Source organism: Molossus molossus, unplaced genomic scaffold (genome assembly GCF_014108415.1).
Source record: "Molossus molossus isolate mMolMol1 unplaced genomic scaffold, mMolMol1.p scaffold_m16_p_6, whole genome shotgun sequence".
Classification (NCBI taxonomy): domain Eukaryota; kingdom Metazoa; phylum Chordata; class Mammalia; order Chiroptera; family Molossidae; genus Molossus; species Molossus molossus.
Window position 1 is genome coordinate 12,508,421 of NW_023425399.1, and position 6,705 is coordinate 12,515,125.

General features: G+C 50.1%; 1 pseudogene; it reads left to right on the forward strand.

Annotated features, from left to right (window-relative positions):
• Positions 1-351: 351 nt before the first annotated feature.
• LOC118618434 lies at positions 352-3,680 on the forward strand (annotated as a pseudogene).
• The last annotated feature ends 3,025 nt before the right edge of the window (positions 3,681-6,705 follow it).

Genomic DNA, 6,705 nt, shown 5'->3' on the forward strand with positions numbered 1-6,705 from the left:
AGGCAGAAGAGAAGATGTGGATGACAGAGTCTGGCTGCCTGGTAACATCCCTCCAATGATCCACACAACCTTCTCACAAGCCAGGCTATTTGATGGGGCAGAAATGGCTAGTTCCCTTCCAATATTGACTGTCCACTTCTTCCAGCTAGCTAAAAAGGTTTTGCTCGCTACCTTGCTTTCCAGCCTCAAGGCGTTTCCCAGCCTCCTTTGTAATGAAGTGCGGCCATGTGACTATATACATGAAATTTGTTGTGAGGAAAGCAGGAAGTCTCTTTAAAAGAAAAAAGCTCTTCTACTCTGCTCTCTGGACAGCTGATGTAATGGCCAGTGCTCTCGCAGCCATACTGTGCTATGAGGGTAAGGGCAATATGCAAGGGATGACAGAGCAGAGAGATAGAAGAAACCATATTTATGGAGTTGCTGTGCCAGCCATGCATTGGCCATCTCTGGACTTCTTTTACATGACAGAGAAATAAACTTCTTTAATGTTTTTCACTACTATTATTTTAGGATTTTGTGTTGTGTGCAACTGATCCTAAGCCTGTCTGATAAATCTGAACTGGGGACATCCCTCCCTTGTCCTCTTTCCTATTCAGATACCCTAGAAGATCAGAATCAGCAGAGACCTTAGTTATTATGGAGTCCACAGGGCCAGGGGCAAAATATGGCCCACACATGCATATACAGGTTGTTCTATGCACTAGGTGTGGATGTGGGTTATCCCCTAAGCTATGTGTATGTATATGGGTTATCCTATGAGTTAGGTATACATGTGGATTATCTTATGAATTAGGTATTATATGTGTTATCTCCACTCAACAGGTGAGGAATTTGAGACTCAGAGAGAACTTGTCTCGAGTTAGACATCAAACCGCATTCCATGCTTGTCCTGTCAGCATTTGCGTTAGCAAGCCTTGATTTCCCAACCACTTGCCGGAAGTTCACAGAGGAAAACAATAGAACCGAGGAGAAGAAATACTTAATGACCCTTGTCATATTGTAACAAATCCACGGTGTTGGCATTCCTGCAACACTGAGCAAACCACTAGAGAGTAGGTTTTTTCTCCGGATCCTCAGCACTTGGTGCAGGGCCAGCCTAGGGAACTGCGTGCTGAATGAATGAAGTGGCCCACTCTCAGCCACACTCAGCAGGATGGCAGAACAGGGGTGCAAACTCAGGGTGCTTGCCTGCCCAGGGCTCTGCCCCCAGACCTGGCTGCCGTCCAACATACCCTGCTTTCTCCTGGACACTGACAGAGGTCAAGAGCACAGGCTCTGAGGTCTAGCATATTCACACCCAGATTCTAGCTTCATCTCTCACTAGCTGTGACTACTTTGAGCCTTAATCATGGTGCCAACGTCACAGCGTTGGCTGGGAGGATTAGGTGAGATCATGCAATGCCTTCACATGGTGACCAACTTGCGAAATAATAGCTAATATTGTGACACATATTTTGTATGAGTGGTATGGGGTGGGGATGGATTAATTTGTCTGTCTTTTTTTTTTATCCTCACCCGAGGACATTTTTTTTTTTTGTTCAGGTAGAGTGGGAGGGAGAGAGAGGAAGAGAGAGAGAGAGAGAAACATCGATGTGAAGGGACACATCGAGTGGCTGCCACCCGCACGACCGACCAGGGCCGGGGACAAACTGCAACCAAGGCACATGCCCTTAGCGGGAACCGAACCCGGGTCTCTCAGGACCGCAGGCTGATGCTCTAACCGCTGAGCCAAACCGGCCAGGGCTATGTCTTTTTTATTTATGTATTTTTTACCCTCACCCGAGGACATTTTTGCATTTTTTGTTCAGGTAGAGTGGGAGGGAGAGAGAGGAACAGAGAGAGAGAGAGAGAAACATAGACGTGAAAGGGACACATCGAGTGGCTGCCACCCGCATGACCAACCAAGGCCGGGGGAAAACTGCAACCGAAGTACGTGCCCTTAGCGGGAACCAAACCTGGGTCTCTCGGGACCGCAGGCCGACGCTCTAACCACTGAGCCAAACCGGCCAGGGCAATTTGTCTATGTCTTGAAATTCTTTTTCTTAGGCATTGACTTGCCCTCCCTTAACCCAAGGTAGCCTGAGCCCTGCAGAGGACTGAATACAAATCATGCTGAGGTGAGGGCTTCCCATATACCTCAGGGGCTTGGGAACAATGACCCAAACTGCTCCATTATATTCCTCCATCCCACCAACATAACAAGCTCCTGCTCTCCACCAGGACTAGAGACCCGGGAGAATTTGAACCTATCTTACCTTCGAAGACCATCTACCTGACTGGTGGGGTTAGACAAGGTCACATGCCTCTCCAACACACGGAGATGATGACTTTAGATTTTTTCAGGAAGGATGTGTGAGAGTTAGAGTTCCTACGTGTTTGAGAATGTATCTCTCTCGTCTTACATGTGAAATGCTGTGTGGTTGATGCATTTTTGGGGAAAAGCATCTCTCTCCGATCCTCCTCCAACTCTGTAGACATTGGTCTACTATGTACTGACGTGGAGAAGTTCAAGACCAGCCTGTGTCACCCAGGGTCCTGGTGGGAACCAGGGACACGACACGCTCTGAGTAATTAAGGAGAATTGAATAAAGGAATTATTTGTAGTTATCAAATGAATAAGATCTGAGGATCTCAAGTATCACATGGTGACTATCATTGGTTGATAACACTACTGTATAACTAAAATTTGCTAAAGGAGTAGAACTGAAATGTTTTCACTAAAAAAAAAAAGACGTAAATATGTGAGGTGATGGGTATGTTAATGAACCCTGGGGAATCCTTTCACACTGTAGACACGTATCAGATCATCACACTGTAGTTGAGTTCCACGCAGTTCAACAAGGGCCCTCAGAGGGGCTTTCTGCCGAGTCAAGAACTGGCTCCTGTCCAAATATAGCCCTCAGAAGGAGGCGGGGCTCTGCAGCTGGATGGAGAGAGACTCACGGGCCTATTTGTCCTGACTTCCAGAGGGTCCCGGCGCGGTCCCCAAGACCAACTGCTCCATGCAAAACTGGCACCATTGACAAGACCTCTCAAATTTCATCAAGGCCATGGGCAGCTATGGCATGCACTCTGCGGACCTGTTTGAGATGGGAACATGATACTCTCTAGTGGTTTGCTCCTGACCGGGGCAGGGAAGGCCAAGACAAAGGGGCTGCAGGGTGGCGTGGACCTTGGCATCAAGTACTTGGAGAAGCAGGAGTGGAACTTTGATGACGCCACCATGAAGGCGGGCCACGGAGTCACTGGGCTCCAGAAGGGCACCAATATGTATGCCAGACAGTCAGGCATGACAGCATATGGCACAAGAAGGCATCTGTATGACCCCAAGAACCATGTCCTGCCACCCATGGACCACTCAACCATCAGCCTGCAAATGGGTACCAACAAGTGTGCCAGCCAGGTGGGCATGATGGCTCCCAGGATCCACGGGAACATTTATGACACCAAACTGGGGACCAACAAGTGTGACAACTCCTCCAAGTCTCTGCAGGTGTGCTACATGGAGGGTGCCAACCAGAGTGGCCAGGTCTTTGGCCTGGACTGACAGATATATGACCCCAAGTACTGCCCACAAGACCCAGTGGCTGACGGGGCTCTAGGGTCAACTGGTGACTGCCCAAGCCCAGGGAAGGCCCTGGAGTACCCCCCTCTACTGCCAGGATCAGGCAGGCTACTGAGGCCCCCTTGCTGGGTATCTCTCCTCATCATCGCCCTATCTGGGATTTGGGGTTTTTCTGTGTTTCCACCTTGTTTTTCTGCCTTCAAGTGCTTCTAGCTGAGGGTCTGTGAAGGCCTGATCCAAATGCGTGTGGGGTCAGGGTCCCTGCCTGGGCACATCTTAGTAGCAAATTCCCAGCAGGCTTTGGACCAAGCTGTTGGGAGAAGAAGAAACCTGTGGAGGAAGGGGAACTGGCCCCAAGATTCCAGTTATTTCTGTCCCTCTTTTCTCTGTTGATCAGTTTGTGGTTTCTGTACCCACCGAAGTTTCAGGAAATTTGAACAAACAAAAGTAATTTGGGGTGGAGGTGAATGGGGCGGGTAGGAACCAATATTCCTGTTATCTACTGCTGCGTAACAACCTGTCCCAACACTTAATGACCTCAATTAACAACCATTCATTATATACCTGCAGGTCACAAATGCGAGTGGGGTCAGTTGAGTCATTCTTCTTTCCATATGGCATATGTCACATGTTCAGTTAGCAGAGGTTCTGCTCCAACATGGCTTCACTAATGTGTCTGGTCTCTCGGTGGGCGTGGTGCAAAGGCTGCCCTCAGCTGGACAGCCGAGTGGAGGGGCCTGCACGCGGGTTCTCCGGTGTGGATTTCCTACGTTGCGACTCAGGCTTCCCAGAGCGAATGTGCGAGAGGCCCCCGTGGAAGCCCCAAGGCTTCTTATGACCTGGACTCAAAGTCCAGGAATGTCACCTTCACCACATCCTATCAGGCAAATGGGTTACTCAGTCCAGCCCAGATACAAAGGAGGAATTTAGACTCCATCACACAGTGGGAGGATTTGCCAAGAACATGTGCCACCTTTAATGACCAGCAAGTCATCCAGGTTGGCTAGTGTTTGAGGACTAGCAAGTGATGGGACCGATGTTGGAGAGGAGCTGCGGAGGCAATAATAAGGTAGAGAGTGAAGGTTTTGGGGTCAGGTTCAAGTTAAAGTCCCAGCTCCGCCACTCACAACACATGTGCCAAGCAGGCTGTTCTTTCTCTGGGCCTTAGTGTTCTCACCTGTAAAGCGAGGAGATCACTTCCTACTTTGCAGTATCTCTGTAAACATTAAATGAGACGGTGCTTTTAAAGCGCTTCTCAGAGTACCTGCTCCAAGTATGTCCCGAAAAGTAGAGCTGCTATGATTTATCCTGAGTGGCCCAGAGAGCCAGGAGAGGGTCTTACAAAACCACGCGTGTGGTTTCCACAATGCATCCGAAGAATCATTTTGACCGGCTCTCTGCCTCACTGCCACACACCCTCCACCCCACGTTCAGCTGATTTTGCCCCTAAATGTAGCTTGAATCAGATTTTCCCCATCTTCCCCCACCGTCCCCCACCGTCCCCAGCATCTCCCTGGGGCTACTGCAGTTGCCTCCTTCCTGGTCTCCAGACTTGCTCTGGCCCCTCTGCAATGCCCCCCCTCACTGCAGCTGAGACAGGCTAGTAAGCCAGGACAAGTGGAATAGGGAAACTGAGACAGACAGTTAAACAGCCAAGCAGTTTACAGCCATCTAGTAAGTCTTAAAATCTTATCTTCCCTAACCAAGGACATTTAAGAGTAAATGGTTTGCACTTCTCCCCAACCAAAGGGTAAAGAGCTTAAATCACTCCAGTCAGGGAGATAGGTCACGAAAATCCAATTAGCGACAGTTGTGCCAACCACACCCAATGACAGATGAAGTCGGGAATAAATCCCATTTTGGCACATCAGCATAAAGTTGATAACTATTCTATTGAGATCCTCCCCTGAAGCTCTGCCTTTAGAAAACAGACAAGAACCCTCAAGACAAGACCCACGCCTCTCTTCCCTTCCAGGCCTGCACCTTTTCTCTCCTCTGAGGGTCCCCATGAGACTCCCAGCCAGGGGGCAATGGGCAGCAGCAGCTCATATGGGCTAACCCCCGAACCCGTGCCCAAGGCCCCCTTTTCTCTGACTTTAGATGAGCCAAGAGCAGCCCTTCCCCGGCTCACATCTATCTCTGTGACTTTTACTTCTCAGCAAATTCACACAGCCCAGGGGGGCCTGCTTCTTTCGTACATGTTTCCAGGGAGCCCCGCAGAGCACGGCCTAGCTTCTCTCCTGTTGCTTTGTCCACTCTAAGCCCCCCTTTGCTTCACTGACCCCAGCTTTAATAAAAGAACTCTCCAAATCGTCAGCTCTTAACTTCCATATTACTGCCCTAAAACTCTCATTCCAGAAAACGAAAACCCATCACTCCAGTCAGGAGGAACGGAATGATGGAACTACCTAACCCACCCCAAACTGCAAACAGTTGCTCCACAAGAAAAACAAGTTTCAGGAGACCCCAGGACCGTCCAATCAAAGACGACCACGTCTCCTCGGCTGAAGGAACTCTCCCTCCCCTACCCCCCCAGCGCTAAATTTAAAAATCCCTAGTCTGTACAAGCTGCTTGCTACTCTCTCCTTAGAGGTCGCCCAGCAGCCTGATTCCCAATACACCTGCACTTCGGGAGACCCTGCACCGCCACCTTCCACCTCCTTACACAAATCGCCGGGACAGGTGCTGTGAACATTCTCAGGCATGAAGTCAAGAACCCACACACTTCACAGTTGATTTGCCCACCTGCCTGTGGATGGACGTCGGAGTGTTTGCAGTATTTTTGCATTGCCAGCGTGTGAACACTCCGCGTGCCCTTTCCTCTCCTCTCCTCTCACTTGGCACATTCCTTCAGGTCCTCAGACAAGCCTCCCGACCTGCAGGCCACAGTGGGTCCCCATGAAAACTTCCTAATTACACATGTACGTTGTGCAATTATGTGACGAGCGCGATGATGTGATGAGCGTTGGTCTAGCCCTGGTAGACAGCAAGTCTCACAAAGTCTGTGATGCTCACAGGTTCCCAGATTCCAGCTCGGGCCTGGCACACTGTAAGCGCCCAGGCCACAGAGACGGCCCGGCGGCAGGAGCCTGAGCCCACAGGTGGCTGCCACCCCAAGTCCCAGGGCCAATTTTTGGGCG